This window comes from Capsicum annuum, chromosome 1 (assembly GCF_002878395.1).
Source record: "Capsicum annuum cultivar UCD-10X-F1 chromosome 1, UCD10Xv1.1, whole genome shotgun sequence".
Lineage (NCBI taxonomy): Eukaryota > Viridiplantae > Streptophyta > Magnoliopsida > Solanales > Solanaceae > Capsicum > Capsicum annuum.
Window position 1 is genome coordinate 61,655,227 of NC_061111.1, and position 19,981 is coordinate 61,675,207.

The window sequence follows — 19,981 nt, forward strand, 5'->3', positions numbered from 1 at the left end:
TAGACTCCACATTTTTTGCAAAAGATTCCATATTTATTGCAACAGACTGCACATTTGTTGCATCATACTCCACATTTGATGCAATAGACTCCTCATCCAATGCAACAGACTCTTCATCAGATGCAACAAACTCTACCTCTGTTACAACCGATGGATATGTTCTTTATGTGATATTAATTTTTTTCCTCTTCTTTGTAGATATAAGGAAATAAAAGTTGATCAACTTTTGCCCGACCATCAAAAGAGGTTATAGTAAAGATGGGTTCAGAGAAATAAGTTGTATGCAGATAGAACCACTTCATATATGGAAAGTATGTATTACTGATAATGTTATCATGGAAAGACACATAGAGTACACTGATTTTATGAATTTTATTTTTACCGATTAGTCATTGATCATTCAAATAAGATATCTGTTATTTTATAGTTAAGTTTGGTAGGTTCGAACTGTTAAGGATGAGGGAACATGAATATGGTAATGATACCCTATTAATATTTAATGTCGGTTGTTGCTTATTTATTTGTCAAGCATTGTGAAGGGATCTAGTTTTGAGGTCATTGTAAATAGATTCAATAGCGATTGTACTAACTTTTACGGTGCATTAGACTCTGAGAAGGCCTTTGAATCCTAGAACTATATCTAACAAGAATAGAAAACCAATATAGTTATTATCCTAGCCAAAATTTACATGGTTGGGTTGCTCAGGGTGATGATTATACGCCAGTAGGTGCGGTCGGAGAATGCCTTTGAGATAAAATGGGTGATTGATGAAAAACTATATCATCTGAGAGCTAATTGAAAAAGAGACATAGGGTAGAAAGTAACTTCTAGCGAATCTAGCCAAAGGAATTATCTTAAAATATGTATCAAGTACAAATATGAAAGTGTATCCGATAATGTAAATTCGTTTGTTGTCTCTCTAAGAGAAAAATAGTGAAGATGGTCACTTTGCTTGGGAGTTGCGACTAGGTAGCATGGTTGGGATTATCACCTAAATAGAAAATAGCAGAAGACTAAGAAAGAATCCTTAAGGACATCGAGGGTTAAAATGATGTATAGTAAGTCTAGAAAACTTGCACCAACAACAATTGTAGTTAAAGTAAAGAATCTAAGCAAAGATGGCAATTTCTGAATTTTAAATTGCATCCCATGCCTTCTTATTTGTGGTTTCGATTAGGTCCACTGCTGCTGAACTGATCAGAACCACAAACGAAATTTAAAGGCAAATTAATTATCATCACTTCCATATCAATATGGTTATAATTGATTGTGTTTTATATCCTTAGCATGCTTTCAACATTTCTTGGAGAAGATTAGAGGCTTTCTCTAGTTTGTGAATTTCGATAATTTTTAAGCTTATTTCTAGCTTTATGATTCTGTATTAAATCTGGTCGTTGCCGTCTTTAAAGTTGGTCAAAAGTTCCTAATCTCTTGTGAGCTCGATCAGGAACACCATCTTCAAAGTTATGGTATTGAAGACGGCCTTCAGAATACTTTCTTCAGAAGCCTTAAAGGATATATGGAGGGTCGCTGTGTTTGTTTTAAGTCGAAATATGTTGATGCACTGAAGATGTGGTCCTAACAGTTGAAAAACACACTTTTATCATGCGTTGCTCAATGCAGCTTGCTCAACTAATATGATAAATTAATAAGTAAGGAGTTATGTAGTGTGTGATCTAAATCGACTCTACCAAGCCCATCAAACATTACATAACTCCAGGCTCATTACCCTACAAAAAAACTTTGCTCGAGTTAGTGGACAAATCAAATAAGCTCAATCTCTCAGGCTTTCTGTCAATCTCTCTTCTCCAATATAGATGACTAGATATCCGCTATGCAAAAGTCTACACCGTCACTAGAAATGCTTGCCAGGGCATAAGTCTTTAGAAGGCATCAACAGTAATCTCTCAATATCAAGTGATATTAAGAGATTCCTAGTCATGCCTTCTCAAGACATTCTCTACGACAAGATTTTCTGTTAATGATAAGATATTTACCATGAGAAAGTCTACACCGTCAGCAAAAATTCTTTCCTGGGAAAGTATTTAGAAGTCATTATTAGTAATATCTCCACATCAAGGAAGTCTTGTACAAAATACTTCAGAATATATTCAAAAATAAGAAAGTTTTCAACAATAACTACACATAATTACTGTAACACCCCATATTTCCCTAGCATAATCTAAGCCCCAATACATGAGTATTCATATATAATTTTTTGAAACACTCATTACTTTTTATTTTAGATCCTATCATTATTTAGGAAATTCTATTATCTTTCCAACGATATAAAATTCGTCCGGGTAGGAAGTTATGGCGATTTTAAGTTTCAGTCGTTAAACACCATCATTTTAACCTTTAGTGCATCGTGGAGCATTCCAATCTCCTATTTGAAAAATTCCATTGAGGATCCGCGATCTTGGCGCGTCGTGCCATAGGCCAACTTGATATTTATCCATTTCCAGTGTCGAAGCGCGATACCACCGCATCGCGGTGAACTTCTAGGTCCCAATTATTGAAGGACCGTGATTTCCCCGCGTCGTACCAACCCAGAAAATTAGGATTTTTAGACAGTTCCATGTTTTAATTCCAAGGGCTTTTAAGTGCTTTTTCCCTTGTCCCAGTCAACCCCAAACACGAAATTAAGTCCCTAATAAACTGATTAGGCATTATTCTAATCAATTTTTCCCCAAAATCAAGAACATTCTCTCAAGTAGCAAAACCCTTACCTTCAAGAATCAAGGTCAAACCTCAAGAAATCTCTATCAATCCTTCCAAATTCATCATCCCAGGTATGTTAGATGTTCATCCATAGAGTTCAAGCAATACTTTTTAAACTATAAAATAATAATATTTTTAAGTAATTGGTTTTAAAGTATGTTTTCATCCATGAATCTCCATGTACTAGTGATTCCATACCATGTTACCATTAAATTGTTGTTATTATTCAATTCCCCATGTTTTAATATTATTATTTATTGAACAAAGCTATGATTTAGATCTATTATGTCGGATTCATGTTATTTCTATATGTTTTAGGACATTGCAATGATTGTTTTAAACAATGACTTACAAGTGTTTGGTAAAATGCCCACAAGAGTGATTGATTTAATAAAAGCCTTCATGCTTTGTCCCTTAAGATTTAGTGTCTTTTCAGTATTATTGTTTTAAGTCCTGTGGGTATTGAATACCTGAAAAACCATAGTTGTTTATTTGGTATAGTATCAGTACATTACTGAATAGTCTCTAGATTATACTATGAACATTATCAGAATAATCAGATATCAGTCATTAAACTCAGAATAGTCTAGTAACTCAGTGTCTTTCAGTTGGGAGTAGAATTTAACACTGAGCGAGTGTAGGAATGGTGGCTTCCCTATTGGATAGGCAGAGTCGTTAATAGTAGTCCCTATATTCCAGAACTACGTAGCCAGCATAGGATATGAGTAGTCACCCATCAGATTAGGCTTGACTATCTCGGAGGGGTCACCCATCAGTTTAGGCTTGATACCCTTAGTCCTTTGGACATTATATCAGTTTAGTAGATCCATACAAACAGTATTAGTATCTATGGCATGGTATTAACACCCTTCCAAATGGGTTACAGGTTGGACCCCGATTATCTTAAATTGGGGAATGTCGGTCAGATGATACCTCCCACAGTCTCAGATATAGTCTCAGTTATAGTCCCAGTTCTGTTATCCAGTCTTAGTGTTGCTTGAACAAAGCATATAGATTTCAGTTATCTCAGTATTTTAGTTTACATATTTTACTCAGTCCATGTTATATGCTTGGTCATGAATCCTTAGTGCCTACAGATTTTCATGTATTTTTAGTATTTATAGACTTTTATGCATATACAGTATTTACATGCTTTATATATCTCCAATATCTATAGATTTCACATCCTATACTTAGTACTCCATGCTTTACATGTATATTCAGATAGTTTATTACTCCTATACATGAAACCTTGCATGTCATCCTACCTCATTTAACATACCAGTACATTTAAAGTACTGATCACATACTTTTCTTTTGTGCTATGATAACTTATATCATAGGTGTTGATGCTCAGTTCCTAGATCGCACCTAGATTCTCAGATTATCAGGAGCACAGTAGTAGTTGTGAGTCCTCATCATCTGAGGATAGATTATATTACTTCATGTCTTTATCTTTGTAGTTGGTAGAGTTAATTGGGGGCCTATCCATCAGCTCATAGTATTAAATTTAGAGGCTTTTCATACACTACGGTTAGCTTTTCAAACTATTCATATTTTAGTATTTTTATCAGATTCATAATTCAATAGTTATTTTATTATTAAAACATTATGGAACTTTAGTTATTCTTCTACATTCATAATTATATTACTCAGTGCTCACAGCAGGTACCAGCTCATGGGTTAGCTTGTGGTCCTTCGGGAGCATAAGCACCGTGTAACAACTAAGAGGTAGTCTTGGGTCATTACAAACTTGGTATCAAAGCCTAAGGTTTTAAAGTGTACTAGGAAGTCTGAAAGCCGTGTTGAGTAATGTCTTATGCATGGGTATGTAGTGCGCCACATTTATGGACGAGAGGATACAAGGCATTTAGGAAAAGTTTCCCTTCTTTCAGTATGCATATTGTACGATTGAGCATGGGCTCAAGTTTAACTCTCAGTCTAATACATTTTCTTATTCCATAACTTAGCCAGTCCAGGCAGATCCTCTTGACAAGTGCGTCTCTCATACAGACTTTAGGGTTCCGTTCACAACTCTAGAGAACTCCATAGCAGTGCAGAATGAACGGCCAGCTACAGTTCCGGCCAACCCAGTGGCTAATACTGCAGCAACTAAAATCTGGGACTTTACCCGAATGACTCCTCCTTCCTTCATAGGGTCTAATTCTGAAGAGGATCCATAGGAATTCTTAGATATGGTTCAGAAGTTAACGGGTTCTAGTGTAATACCCTATACTTTTCCTAGCTTAAAAAGTTTCCCAAGAATGTTAAAAGCTTTCTTTGAATGATGAATCCTCTTTTGTACATATGGTATTTTAAAGTATTATGTGGGGAATCGAATAAGCTTTCCATCGATACCAAGTTCGCCCAAATACGACACCCGGGTGAAGAGTTAGAGCCTTTTTAGTGACAGTGTCTCACCTGAGCCTTCAGCGCATCGCGGAGATAGCTCAAATGGTAATTGTCAATTTCTAGTGTTGCTCCACGATAGTGGTGCATCGCGCCAAACTTCCAGGTCACAGACAAGGTGGCAACATGATAGCTCCACATCGCGCCACCATGCAATTTCCCATTTGTCACTTTCTAGTGACTTGGCACGATAGTGGTGTGTCGCGTCAAGCATGAAAATTAAGAAATTTTCTCAAAAATTAAAGATGTGTCCAAGGGTTAAATGGATCAATTTCCTACTCCTATTTAAACCTAACAACACGTGATTTAGCCATTCTTCACCCAAAATATACTAGTTTCTCTCAAACTTCTCTCAAGAATATGCTAGGGTTTCTATTGGGGATTCAAATTCAAGAAAATTTCATCATCAATCTTCATGAAATCAAGAACTAAGGTATGCGTAATGTTCATTCATGGACTCCTTACATCCATGAAGCCCAGGAATCTCTTTTCTAAGTTTAAAGTTTATGGATTTCTTTATGAATTTCATGTTGGGTTTGTTTTGTTTATGTTGAGAATGATCAATTGAATTCAAATCCTTGTTCAGTAATTAATATTATATGGAATTGATTTGTATAGATGTATATTCATGTGAACTTATAAATAAATCCCAGGATGGTGAAATTAGAGATGAATTATGATGATTAATTGTTGTATAATGTTGTCTACATGTGCTATGCCTACTATGTGTATGATTAAATGCCTAGATGAAGGAACAATGCCTAACTAGTATGACATCATAAAATTCCCATGTATGTACAAGCTTCAATATACTAATTAGAAGTTGTATTGTTTGTCATGTGTTCAAGTAAGTCATGCTATGTCAGTTTCTTCTCATCGAGTCCTGGGCGTACTTGTACCCGAACATGTAGCTGTGTGCCTAGAGCCATGTCATGTTTTCATGATCTCCTCAGTCAAGCTATGATCCATAGAACTCTTTCAGTTATATGACTCAGGAAATCTCAAAAATCTTAGTAATTTTAGTAGCTTAATAATCTCAGTAACCTTAGTATTCCCAGTCAATCTCAGTAACTTCAGTATTCTCAGTCAGTTCTTAGAACTCAGTACATTTTGTCAATCAACGTAACTCAGTAAATTCAGTTTAGCTCTACTAGACAATACCACTAGTATCAGTTTAGCTCAGTTAATCAGTTCAATGTCTTTTAGATGGGAGTAGGATTCAGCAACGATTGAGCGTAGGGATGGGGAATCACCTACTAGATAGGATTGAGATCCTTAGAAGCAATCCCTAAGTTACAAAACTATGTAGCCAGTATAGGTATGAGATGTCACCCGTTAGATAGGATTGACATACTCAGGGATCACCCATTAGCATATTCAAATGTATAGGACTGATCCCAGGGGTCACCCACTAGATTAGGGCTGACTCCATAGCAGTTGTCTTTACCGGTGGTACGGTACTGACACCCTTCCAGCTGGGGTTACAAGTTGGACCCCAGTTAGCTTGGTATGGGGTATGTCAGTTAGATGAACACATCCCACAGTTTTAGTTATAAAATTAGGACAGTCAGATACAGTAAATTCAGCTCAGTAGTATAGATTTAAGACTGTCAGATACAATCACTTCTTATCATTATAAATAGTCTCTGGGATCACCCACTAGATAGGACTGATCTCAACTATGGTCAATCAATAACGGTATCATCGGATTTAGAGATCACCTGCTAGATAGGAATGATCTCAAATTTAGTTACTCAGATACAGTACAAAACTCAGCTAATTTCATCAGATTCAGGACTATCAGATATAGTCACTCATGTTATCAGTTATATTAGTTATTAGAATTTTTGTTAATAGTATTCTGCTATAGGACTGTCAGATACAGTCAACCAGACTAGTTCTTCATAATCAGAACTGTCAGACATACTTATCCATGTATCAGTAACATAGTATTAGTCCTTCAGTATTCAATAATACAATATTAGTTTCTACTTATTAGTGACTCAGATGTCAATATCAGTAGACTCAGTAGTCAGAACTCAGTATCCAGTCCAATCATGATCTCAGTTACAGTTCCGTATGCATGTATGTATTCTCACATTCATGTTAGTCAGTCATTTAGTATTGATCATGCATATGAACGTATTACATTTACCCTACCTCACTTGCATACTAGTATATTCAAAGTACTGATGTATTTGTGCTATGGTGTCTTATAACATAGGTTTAGAAACACAAGCTCCAGAGAACCAGTAGTATCCCAGTTCAGCAATCAGAGTTAGCAGTGAGTCCTCATCATTCAAGGACATGATGATCACATTACTATTTTAGTTTTTAGTTTATTTTAGTAGTTGGAGTTAGTTGGGGACATGCCCCATCAACTTCTTATTTAGACAGTTTAGAGGCTTTCAGACTACAGTATGTTCAGATAATTATCTCAGTTGTTTTGGTATTGTTATACAATATTTTCAGTTATGTACTAGGATTGAACCTTATGGACTTGCAGTTCATGTTTTTGCAATTACGATATTATTACTATTATTCATTGCTCAGTTTACAAATATCAGTCATGGGTTAGATTATGGTCCTTCGGGGTCATAGGCACCGTGTAGCATTTTGAGTACTAGATTCGAGGTGTTATATTTAGTAAGAGTGCCAGTTAGCTGCATATCAATTGCAGGATATAGACCATACTTGGTTTAAGCAGTGGAAAATAGATAGAGTTATTGATGCACGACCTATAGAATGGGAAGAGTTTGCAATGACTTTCTTGGATAAATTCTTTCCATTAGAGTTGAGGAAGGCCAAGGTGTTAGAATTTATTAATTTGAGGCAAGGCATCATGAGTGTGAGGGAGTATTATCTCAAGCTCATTCAGTTAGCTAGATATGCTCCTCATGTGTTAGATTACAGTAGGTCTAAGATGAGTAAGTTTTTATCTGGTTTGTCTAATAGTGTGGTCAAGGAGTGTAGGACCGTAATGCTGATTAGTGAGATGGACTTATCTAGACTGATGGTCTATTCTTAAAAAATAAAAGAGCAGAAGATTAAGGAGAAGAAGAGAGGAAACAAGAGAGCTAGGACAGGTATTTTTAATTTCAGTCAACCAAAGTCATAAGGTGGTAACCGTCAGTTTCATCAGAGGTCTTCAGCCCTAGTGCCCTCTTCATCCAGTACCCCAATACCCAAATTCATAAATGACAATAGGGATAGGGCACCAGGCTCTAGGTCCCAGGTCAGTGTTAGCAGTGATCGTATCAATCCTTTATGTCAGAAGTGTGGGAGACACTATCAGGGCGAGTGTAGAGTAGGTAGTGATGTATTATTCGAGTGTGTCAAGGTAGTTCATCAGATTTAGGAGTGCCGGGTAGTTTCTCAGAAAGGTAGGGATACGTGCCAAGAAGGCTAGTCCCATCAGTCGTCAGTTCCATCCGGCCCCCAACTCAGCAGGGTGCCACTTCCAGGGCTACCAGTGGTCAACTTACGAACAAATTATATGCTCTTCAGTCCAGCCAAGATCAGGAAAATTCTCCTGACGTAGATACTGGTATATTGTAGGTATTTCACTTATGTGTTTATGCTTTAATAGACCCTAGAGCTTCTCTTTCTTTTGTAACTCCATATATAGCCATCAATTTTGGATTCAGTCCCAAAAATCTAGCAAAACCCTTTTCAGTGTCTACCCCAGTAGGTATTTTCATTGTAGCTAGGCAGGTATACAAGAACTGTCCAATCATAATATCTTAAAAAGTTACCTTAGTTGATCTCGTGGAGTTAGAGATGATGGATTTGATGTCATTCTCGACATGTATTGGCTCCACTCATGCTATGCCTTAGTTGATTATAGAAATAGAATAGTTCATTTTTAGTTCCCAAATGAGCCAGTCCTTGAATGGAGGGGTAGTACTAAAACTCTTAGGGGTCAGGTTATTTCATACCTTAGATCCAAAAAGATGATATCCAAGGGGTGTGTCTTCCATCTAGTGTGAGTCAAAGACTCTAACTCAAAAACTCCTATTCTTGAGTCAGTCCTATTAGTAAATGAATTCTCAACTGTATTTCCTAAAGATTTTCCTGGAGTTCTTCTTGAAAGAGAAATCAACTTTGGAACAGACCTTCTCCAAGATACTCAGCCAATACCTATTTTGCCATACAGAATGGCTCCAGCTGAACTCAAAAAGTTGAAAAAACAGTAAAATGATCTCTTAGATAAGGGATTCAACAATCCCAACATCTCCCTGTGGGCGCACTTATTCTATTCGTGCATAAGAAAGATAGTTCTCTCAAAATGTGTATTGACTACCATCAGTTGAACAAGGTCACAGTCAAGAATAAATACCCACTTTCTAGAATCGATGACTTATTTGACCAAATTTAGGGTGCCAGTTATTTTTCCAAGATAGACCTTAGATCAGGCTATCATCAGCTTAGAGTCAGAGAACGTGACATTCCAAAAATAGCTTTTTGAACTTGATATGGTCACTTTAAATTTCTAGTCATGTCATTTGGTCTTATGAATGCCCTAGTAGCTTTCATGGACTTGATGAACCGAGTGTTCAAGCAGTACTTGGACATGTTCATAATAGTCTTTATTGATGACATTCTTGTTTACTTCTGTAGCGAGACTGATCATATAGACCTTCTCAGAATAGTTTTACAAACTCTTAGAGCTCACCAGTTGTTTGCTAAATTCAGTAAGTGTGAATTCTGGATAAGATCAGTAGCTTTCCTTGGCCATAATATTTCTAGAGATGGCATTAGAGTTGATCCTTAAAAGACCGAGGTGGTGAGAAACTGGCCTAGACCCATCTCTTCATTAGAAGTTAGGAGTTTCATGGGTTTAGCTGGCTATTACCATTAGTTTGTTGAAGGTTTTTATTTTATTTCATCCTCATTTATAGATTGAATCAGAAGAAAGTTAAGTTTAGTGGTCAGATTCCTACAAGAAGAGTTTCTAAGAGTTGAAGATTTGACTCACCTCAGCCCTAGTTCTTACTCTACCAGATGGTTTTGCTAGGTTTGTTGTGTACTGTGATGCATCTAGAGTAGGTTTAGGTTGTGTCCTTATGCAGAGAGGTAAGTTCATAGCCTACGCCTCCAGATAGCTTAAGACTCATAAAAAGAATTATTCGACTCGTGATATTGAGCTAGTAGCAGTAGTATTCGCCTAAAATTTTGGAGGAATTAGTTGTATGGGGTGTATGCTGATGTGTTCAAAGATCACAAAAGCCTACAGTATGTGTTTTCTCAGAAAGATTTGAATTTACGTCAGAGAAGATGGTTGGAGTTATTGAAAGATTATGACATGAGTGTTCAGTTTCATCTGAGCAAGGCTAATGTAGTAGCGGATGCTCTCAGTAGAATGTCTATGGGTAGTGTAGCTCATGTTGAGGATGGTAAGAAGAGGTTAGCTCAAGAAGTCCATCAGCTTGCCTGACTAGGTATCCGCTTAGTCGATTCAGTAGAAGGTAGTGTATGGGTATAGAGTAGCTTAGAGTCATCTCTAGTTTTTAAGGTGAAGTAAAAGTAGGATAGATATCCCACTCTAGTTGAGTTGAAAGAATCAGTAAGAGATTAGAAAGTAGAGGTCATCTCCCAAGGGGAAAATGATGTATTGTGCTATCAGGATAGATTGTGTGTGCCTGGTGTAGATAATTTGAGGCAACAAATTCTGGCAGAAGTGCATTGTGCATTGTGCATGTTACTTTATTTATCTAGGGGCCACTAAGATGTACCACAATTTGCAGGAGATCCATTGGTAGAGTGGGATGAAGAGAGATATTGCAGAATTTGTAGCTAAGTATTCTACATATCAGTAAGTTAAGGTTGAGCACCAGAAGCCTAGTGGGTCCATGTAGGAGTTCAATATTCTCATGTGGAAATAAGTGGAAGTGAACATGGACTTTGTGATAGGTTTTCCTAGTAACTATTATCAGCATGATTCTATTTGGGTTGTCGTAGATAGGATAACCAAATCAGCTTATTTCTTGCCAGTCCATACCTCTTATTTAGCCGAGGACTATGCCAGACTCTATCTCAGAGAATTTTTTAGGTTGTATAGTGTTCTCTTATCTATCATCTCAGATAGAGGTACCTAGTTTACCTCTCACTTTTGGAAAGCATTCTAAAAGGGTCTTGGTACCCAAGTTCACCTTAGTACAACTTTGCACCCTTAAACAAATGGCCAAGCAGAAAGGACCATTCAGACTCTTGAGGATATGCTGAGATCATGTGTTATTGATTTCAAGGGTAGTTGGGATGACCATTTTCCTATGATTGAGTTTTCATACAATAACAGCTATCATTCGAGTATCCGCATCACTCCATTTGAGGCTCTCTATAGTAGGAGATGTAGATCTCTAATTGGTTGGTTTGAAGTAGATGAGGCTACAGTAGTAGGGCTTGACTTGGTGTTTGATGCCTTAGAGAAGGTTAGGAAAAAGGATCTCGAGTTTGAGGTCGGTGATTTGGTGTAATTAAAAATCTCTCCCATGAAGGGAGTGAAGAGATTCGGAAAGAAGGGGAAACTTAATCCCGATATGTCGGTCCCTTCAGAATTCTCAGTCTTTTCAGAAAGGTAGCTTATGAGATTGAGTTGCCTTCCGATTTAGCATCAGTGCACCTAATTTTCCATGTCTCCTTATTGAAAAAGTGTATTGGTGATCCAGCTCAAGTTGTTCCCTTAGAAAGTGTAGATATTAAGAATAGTCTTTCTTTTGAGGAAGTTCCAGTCTAAATTCTTGATCATCAAGTTCGCAGACTAAGGAACAAAGAAGTTCCACTAGTCAAAGTTCTTTGGCAGAATTAGTCCGTTGAGAGAGCTACTTGGGAAGCAGAGGTAGATATGCAGACCAAGTACCTACATCTTTTCTCCATAAATACAGATTCAATATAAGGTACCAATCTTCATAAGATTTTTTTCTCTATCATGCTTAGTTTCAGCTGCACATAATGTTCATGCTAGTCGTGCATTCATTAATCAGTCCAGTCTTGCCTTCCATTCATCAGATATACATATTCAGTGTGTAAGATCATACCATTAGTTTTCTCAGTTTAACCAGTTTCATTCGGGGATGAATGATCCCAAGGGGTAGATATTGTAACACCTCGTATTTTCATAGCATAATTTAAACCCCAATACATGAGTATTCATATAGGAAATTTTTGAAACAATCATTATTTTTCCATTTAGATCCTTCCATTGTGTAGGAAATTCAATTATCTTTCCAATGATATAAAATTCACCCAAATCCAATAACCAGGTAAGAAGTTATGGCGATTTTAAGTTTTAGTCGTTAAACACCATCACTTTAACCTTTAGCACGTCACGGAGCAGGCCAATCTCCCCTTTGGAAAATTCCATTGATTAACCACTATCCTGGTGCATCATGACATAGGCCAACTTGAGATTGGTTCATTTCCAGTGTCGAACCATGATACCACTGCGTTGCAGTGAACTTCCAGGACCCAATCAGTGAAGGACCACAATTTCCCCGCGTCGTGCCAGCACAGAAAATTGAGATTTTTTGGTCAATTTTGAGTTCTAATTCCAAGGGGTTTTAAAACTATTCCCTTGTCCCAATCAACGCCAAACACGAAATTAAGTCCCTAGTAACCTAATTGGGCATCATTCTAATCAATTTTCCCCAAAATCAAGAATATTCTCTCAAGTAGCAAAACCCTAACCTTCAATAATCAAGGTCAAACCTCAAGAACTCTCCATCAATCCTTTCAAATTCATCATCCTAGGTATGTTAGATGTTCATCCATGGATTCCTTTCATCCATGGAGTTCAAGCAACCCTTTTTAAACTATAAAAGTATAATCTTTTAAAGTTAATTAGTTTTAATGTCTTCATCCATAAATCTCCATATACTAGTGATTCCATACCATCTTACTATGAAATTATTGTTATTATTAAATTTCCCATGTTTTAATATTATTATTTATTGAAAAACGCTATTATTTAGCTCTATTATGATAGATTCATGCTATTTCTATATGTTTAGGACATTCCTATGATTGTTTTAAACCATGAACTACAAGTGTTTGATAAAATACCTATAAGAGTGATTGATTTAATAAAAACCTTCATGCTTTATCCCTTAAGCTTTAGTGTCTTTTCAGTATTATTGTTTTGAGTCCTAGGGGTATTGAATACCCAAAAAACCATAGCTATATATTTGGTCGTCTCAGTACATTACAAAATAGTCTCCAGATTATACTATGAGCATTATTAGAATAAAAAGATATCAGTCATTAAACACAAAATAGTTTAGTATCTAAGTGTCTTTCAGTTGGGTGTTGGATTTAACACCAAGTGAGTGTAGGGATAGAGGCTTCCCTGTCAGATAGGTAGAGAGTCCTTAGTAGCAGTCCCTATAATCCAGAACTACTAGCTAGCATAGGATATAAGTAGTCACCTATCAGATTAGGATTGACTATCTTGCAAGGGTTACCCATTAGTTTAGGCTTGACACCCTTAGTCTTTTGGACATTATATCAGTTTAGTGGATCCACATAGCTAGTATTAGTACTCGTGGCATGGTATTAGCACCCTTTCAACTGAGTTATAGGTTGGACCTCGATTAGCTCAGATTGGGGCATGTCGGTTAGATGATACATCCCACAGTCTCAAATCCAGTCTCAGTTACAGCTCCAGTGAGTTAGTCAGTTTTAGTGTTGTTTGACCAAAGCATACAAATACCAGTTATTTCAGTACTTTAGTTTACAGATCTTACTCACTCCATGTTATATGCTTGGTCATGCATCCTTAGTTCCTATAAATTTTCATGTATTTTTAGTATTTATAGACTCTCACCCATATATAGTATTTACATGCTTTATATATCTCCAGTATCTATAGATTTCACGTCCTATACTTAGTACTCCATGCTTTACATCTATAATCAGATAGTTTATTACTCCTATTCATGAAACTTTGCATGTCATCCTACCTCATTTAGTATACCAAAACATTCAAAGTACTAATCTCATACTTTTCTTTTATGCTATGATGTCTCATATCATAGGTGCAGATGCACAGTTCCCGAATCGTACCTATATTCTCAGATTATCAGTAGTACAGTAGCAGTGGTGAGTCCTCATTATCCAAGGATAGATTATATTACTTCATGTCTTTATATCAGTAGTTAGTAGAGTTAGTTTGGGGCCTGTCCCATTAACTCACAGTATTTAGCTTAGAGGCTTTTTAGACACAATAGTTGCTATTCAGACTATTTAGATTTCAGTATTTTTATCAGATTCATAATTCAGTAGTTATTTCATTCTTAAAACCTTATAGAATTTCAGTTATTCTTTTGCATTCATTATTATATTACTCAGTGCTCACAGCAGGTACTAGCTCATAGGTTAGCTTGTGGTCCCTCGGGACCGTAAGCACCATGTAATTACTAGGGGGTAGTCTCGGGTCATTACAATTACCATCAACAACCTCACCAGATTCACTCCTAGTTCAAAAGAAAAGGACAAAATATTTTTATTTGCATTCGAATTTTGAATGCAAATAAAAATATTTCCGCCTTTTCTTTTGAACTAGGAGTGAATCTGATGGGGTTGTTAATGCCGTAATTATGTGTAGTCATTGCTAAAAACTTGCTTATTTTTGAATGTGTTTTGAACACTTTCTTACAAGACTTCTTTGATGTGGAAAGATTACTAATAATGTCTTCTGCAGGCTTTCGCTTTGGCAAGAATTTTCCCTGACGGTGTAGTCTTTCACATGGAAGATATCTTGTCATCAGTAGAAATTCTTGCTGTAGAGAACATCTTGAGAAGGCATGACTAGGAATCTCTCAATACCATTTGGTTTTGAGAGATTACTATTGATGCCTTCTAAATACTTGTGCCCTGACAATTATTTCTGGCGAGGTATCGACTTTTGCATAGCAAATATCATGTCATCTATATTGTAGAAGAGCGATCAACAGAAAGGATGACAGATTAAGCTCATTTGATTGGTCTACTAACTCAAGAAAAGTTTTTTGATAGGGTAATAAGACTGGAGTTACGTAACGTTTAATAGGCTTGGTAGAGTCTGTTTAGATCGCACTCTACGTAACTCCTTGCTTATTAATTTATCAAATTGGTTAAGCAAGATGCAATGAGAAACGCTCGATAAAAGTGTGTTTTTCAACTGTTAGGACCATATCTTCAGTGTGCATCAACACATTTTCACCTAAAGCAAACACAACAACCCTCCATGTATCCTTTAAGGCTTCTAAAGTAATTGTTCTGAAGGCCTTCTTTAATATCACAACTTTGAAGGTAGTGTTCCTGATCAAGCTCATAAGAGATCAGGAAATCTATACAAACTTCGAAGATGTCAACGACTAGCTTGAATACAGAATCAGTAAGCTGAAGGCAAGCTTGAAAATTATCAAAATTCACAAACTAGAGCAAGCCTCAGATCTTCTCCAAGAAATGTTGAAAGCATGCTAAGACTATAAAACACAATAAATTAATCCATATATCTAAGGAAGTACTTATACTCAATTTGACTTTCAATCACATTTGTGGTTCCAATCAGGTCAACAGTAGTGGACCTAATCGGTACCACAAATACGAAGGCATGAGATGCAATTTTACATTCAAAAATTGCTGCCTTCCCTTAATTTCTTACTTTAACAACATTTGTTGTTGGCGCAAGTTTTCTAGACTTACTGTACCTTATTTCAACCCTCGATTCCTTTAAGGCTGCTTTCTTAGTCTTCTGCTATTTTCTATCTAGGTGATAATCCCGACCATGCTACCTAGTCGCAGCCCCATCTATAATATTTTTCTTTCAAAACTGATAACAAATGAATTTAAATTGTTGGGTACACTTTCATATTTGCACTTGATTCAGATTTCTCATGTTTTAGAATAATTCCATCAGCCAGATTCGCTAATAGTTACTTTCTACCCTATGTCTCTTCCTCAATCCGCTCTTAGATGATATAGTCTTTCATCAAATCCCCTTTCCCTCGCAGGTATTCTCCTTTGGCTCCTTCTGGCATATAATCATCTTCTCAATCAACCCTTCCATATAAATTTGGGCCAGGGGAATTTTTATTGGTTTTCTGTTCTTATTGGATGCAGTGCGAGGCTTCGAAGGTGTTCTCAGAGTCCAATGCACACTTAAAGTTAAGTGTAATCGTTATTGGTTCTCTATAATGACACCAAATATTGATCCCTTCTCAAAACTTGACACGCATAAACAGAGCAACAACCATCAGTAATTGATAATAGGGTATCTGCACAATCTTTATGAGGCCCTCTACCATATCAATTCAAACCCATCAAACTTAACTGTACAATGCAGGATCTTGTTTGAATGATCAGTGCCTAATTGGTTAAAAACTGCATTCACAAAAACATTGTACTTTGTGTGTGTTGTCCTAGCAACCTTATTAGTAATACTACTTAACTCACACACATATGATAGTGGATCTATCTGCACGCACCTTATACTTCGTAGCCCATCTATGTCTTAAATGGAATAAACAGATGATTAGCAAGTTGAAACAAATGCCACATCTGTTGGAAAAGAAAACAGATATATCCATCTGTTGCAACAGATTTTCACTATGTTGTAAGTTATCTGACAGATGAAATATATTTTGCAATAGATTACCCATCTGTTAGATTTATTTTAAAGCAATTTTTTTTCTTTTTGAAATACAATAAAAAGATAAAATTTTGTATTTAGATCCGTTTTTTTAATTTACATATTCAAAAAGTCACCTATTTTATTTAATTAAGGGATATAAATAGTCGTGGCTTTTTGTTTGACTAACCCCTTCCAATTCAATTATTTATAAATAGGTCCCTCCTTACTCGTTCATTCTACTACACTTACAAATATGGCTGATCCAGATTCGTACAAGAAGAATCGAGTCCTTGCAAGAACTTCAAAGGTAGTTTGATGAACTCAAGAGGGATTTGGCCGACTTTTGAGCAAGGCTGAGGAGGGCCCTGCTGTTGCCAGATAAAAATTGTTCGGTTGACAATACTAATAGTAATAATAATAATAGTAGTAATAATAATAAGGTGAGTTTTTGTTTTCTTTTAGCATATGTATGTATTTTCCTCCTTTTGTATATCGAATCTACTCAATGGATTCAAAAATCTATGTTTGATGGTTGACTTTGAAATTTTAATTCTTATTAAGTATTTAATTATCATTCTTTCTTATTCCATATTCTTAAAATATCGACAAAGGTTAATCTGATGCGACAGATCGATCATATATTTCAACAGATGGTTATTAATAAAAAGAGTTATTTTTATTGAGAGGGTGAAAAGACATGTCTTTCTGATTATTTAATATAAAAAATGGTTTGTAAATAAATAATAAGAAAATAAACGATAAACACAATTTATAACCATAACAGAATGGTTAGTTAATTTTAATAATTGATCATGACTCTTCGACATATTTATTTTTAAATCTATTTTTTTAATTTATATAATAAAAGTCTCCAAATTTGGATTAAAGATATGTTGATTATTAAAAAAGATAGCTTATATATGCAACTAATATATTATATGATGCATCAAATTATAAATTTGTTACAACAAATGGTATATCTGTTGCAACTCAAAAAATGGTTACTGAAAAGAACTTATCAAGTCACTACTTTCCACGGTAATCAAAAAGCCACCAGTATTAATAAATGGAGGTGAACAATCGCGCCTTTTTAGTTTTGAATTTGTTTTTTAATTTATATAATATTAAAAAAGTCACCAAATTTTGATTAAAGATAAAGATATGATGATTATTATAAAGATATATGTTGAAACATATATATTATATCTGTTGCAACATATCATAGATTTATTACAACAAATGGTATATCTATTGTCACAGATTGGTTACCTGATGCAACAGATATATAATTTGTTGCCACAACTCAAAAAAAGATCACTAAAAAGAACTTATCAAGTCACAACTTTCCACAGTGATAAACTATTCACCAGTATTAACAAAAGGGAGGTGAACAGTCATGTCTTTTTGTTTTTGAATCTATTTTTTTTAATTAATGTAATGAAAAAGTCACCAAATTTGGATTAAAGATAAAGATATGATTATTATTAAAATAAGATATGTTGCAAAAAATTTTATATCTATTGTCACTAATGAGTTATTTGATGCAACAGATATATAATCTGTTGCCACAACTCAGAAAAACGATTACTGAAAAGAATTTTATCAAGTTACAACTTTCCACAGTAATTAAAAAGTCACTAGTATTAATAAATGGAGGGGAATAGTCGCGCCTTTTTGCCTAACTTATTTAAATTAATCCTCTATAAATAGGTCCCTCCTTACTTGTTTATTCTACTACACATATCTATTTATTTCTTGCTCTTGTCTTTCATACTACACTTTTAACTACTTTCTCTTCAAGAACTTGATTTATTTTTCCTGTCTATGATAAGTTTTTTTTCATGCTTTTTGTGTAAATATACGTTCTATTACTTTCAGATTCTTTTCTTTACTTTTATTTTTCTATATTTTGTCAAGTTATACGTATTCTAGATATGGGCGATCCAATGTGGGATGTTGCTATTTTACGAGATGAAGTACGGGAACTGCGGAGGAAGGTACATGATATACAGTGTGAATTGGCCGCTGTCAGAGTAAGGATGTTACGAGAGATCCACAAGATAAGAAGGGCACTGCTGCTGCCTGTCAAAGATGCGGCTGGCGATAATAATAATAATGATGAAAAATCTATTAATAATAATTAGATTATTTTGTTTCTTCTTTCTTTCTAAGTCTGTATATGTTTTTTTATTTGTTTTAGTTTAATAAAAAAAATATGTTAGATAAACTTTGACCTTTTTAATTCATATTTATTTTTCATTCTATCTATTATCTTCTCAACAAACAGACCGATGATTGGACGTAAGGAGTAATTTTGAGTCCAGTAGCAATAACAAAATTTAAGATTTATCTGTTGGGTTTGTAGCAGGGGCTGATTTATGTTTTTTCAAATAGATTACTCATATGTTGCAACAGATAATTAGTCTGTTTCAATAGATAACTCCCTCCGTCTTAAATAACCCTATCCGTCCCAAATTGAGATGACACATTGATTAAGAAAAATAATTAATAAGATGCCTAGTTTATCATAATACCCATATTAAATGATGTTTATATTTTAATTTGAAGAAAATGTGATTAATGCAAAGGGTAAAACATGGAATTTTTTTCTCTTCTTGATTAATAAAAAAAGATAAGTAAAATGAGAAACCAAATTAGGAAATTTGGAACGGGTAATTTGAGATGGAGGGAGTATTTAATTTTCATTCTGTCTATTATATTCTCAACAAACATGTCGACGATTGGACATAAGAAATAATTTTAAATCTAGTAGTAATAGCAAAACATATTGGTTATCTGTTGGGTTTGTGGTAGGGGCTGATTTGTGTTGTTCCAAACAGATTAATCAGTCTGATGCAACAGATAATCAGTCGGATGCAACAGATAATCGGTCGGATGCAAGAGATACTCAGTCTGATACAATAGATAACTAGTCTGTTGCAATAAATATATCTTCTGTTGTATTAGATTACTCATCTGATACACCAGATGAGTGATCTGTTTAAATTGTGGGAACTTATGTTGGATTCATGATCAGCTTCTATCCACTGTTAGAAAAAATAGCAGTAACTTTGTAACACCAGATGACAAATTCAACTAAAAATCATCATTTGACTTACCAAGGTCTCCTATGAAGTAATGTCAAAGTGAAAAGTGGTGATGTTCGAATCAAAATGTGACCTAAGAAATTGGTAAAATAGCAATAGTAGCGGTAACAACAACAACAATGGTCGACAAGA